Source organism: Metschnikowia bicuspidata (assembly GCF_001664035.1).
Source record: "Metschnikowia bicuspidata var. bicuspidata NRRL YB-4993 chromosome Unknown METBIscaffold_3, whole genome shotgun sequence".
Taxonomy (NCBI): Eukaryota; Fungi; Ascomycota; class Pichiomycetes; order Serinales; family Metschnikowiaceae; genus Metschnikowia; species Metschnikowia bicuspidata.
Genome location: NW_017387733.1, coordinates 574,645 through 575,901, shown reverse-complemented (window position 1 = coordinate 575,901; position 1,257 = coordinate 574,645). Strand labels below are relative to the sequence as shown.

General features: G+C 44.2%; 1 protein-coding gene across 1 annotated transcript in view; it reads left to right on the top strand.

Moving 5' to 3' along the window:
• The first annotated feature begins 1,228 nt into the window (after positions 1–1,228).
• The window catches only part of METBIDRAFT_171641 (ribose phosphate diphosphokinase subunit), a 1,482-nt gene continuing 1,453 nt past the window's right edge, over positions 1,229–1,257 (top strand). The window contains exon 1 of the mRNA XM_018854697.1: positions 1,229–1,257. This exon is cut by the window's right edge and continues 1,453 nt beyond it. The gene's annotated coding sequence lies outside the window, so the exon portion shown is untranslated.

Here is a 1,257-nt window from a genome sequence, read left to right as displayed (position 1 = left end):
AAATTATTTGATTTCATGGCATGTGTTGAGAAGTCCCAAGATTATGAATCATATCTTTGAAACATTATAATTATTTATTGGTGATGGCCTTTCGTACAATTCATAGCCTAAGCGCTGCCAGTGAATGCAACGAGACAGGGTAATGAACAGTAATTTGATTTACTGTATCTACCCTGAAGTTTGCAATTTGTTGAAATTTGTGTTTTTTGTCTCGTGCTTCAAAATCCATGGCAAAACATGTAAGATATACTCTCTTCATTAACTCCGTCGAATACCTCACCTGCCGATTCACGTTCAATGTTTCTGAACTTAACGATTGAATCATATGGCTGATACAATTAATTCTTTTAGGGAGGTAAACTGCTCAGATATGGAAATTTTGACCTTTTCAGATTTTGAACAAGTCGCAGGCCGGTCATAGTAGTATGCCCGTGCAGTAATTAATACGCATCAACGGTAGCGCAGAGAGGTGGAGCAGATCACAACCAGAACAACAGGTTCCGCCAGTCGCTTTTTTTATATTGTCCTGGAAATTGGGGATTTGACTCTAAGAGAAAATGGCGAAGGCATGATCTGAAATGGCTCCGGTTTGCTGACAAAGTGACACTACGGCACCGCAGCAAGCAGAACACGGGCAGTAAAATGAACTACAGAATACAGACCGTAAAAGCGAAACGCCGGCCAATAAAACAACAACTAGCTTAGGAAGTCGACGTCCAACCAAATGAAAGAACAAAAAACAAAAAACAAAAAACAAAAACAAAAACAAAAACACGAACATAAAAGCCCCGCAGGTTTTGGTCCAGATATCGACAAGTATCAGCGACACAGTTCCCCGGGCCTTGCCGGCATGGTGACTCCAGCTGACTGCCACAGTGGCACGGCTACGTATAGTGCGCTTTATTAGCACGCCCCAATAGGCACAGCAAAAGGCGCCGTTTTCGACATCCAGCACGTGCAGCCGGATCTGACCGCTCATGCCACGCCAGAGACAAAACACAGCGAAAGCTCAAATCAATAAATCCTTGCATTTCCCGAACCACGCCACTTCGTGTGCCGAGGGCCCCGGCGGCACACCCGTACCTCCGGGCGCTACCGCCCGCTGCCCGCGAGGCGACCCAGACATTTTGTACGTACTACTTTTCTTTCTGGTAGACTGGGCAACGCGCGACCGCGGGCGCACCGAAAAAACAAAAAGCCAAAAAGTCCAGTAAAGTAAAAAAAGTAAAAAAAATAAAAAAAAAATAATAAAAAAAA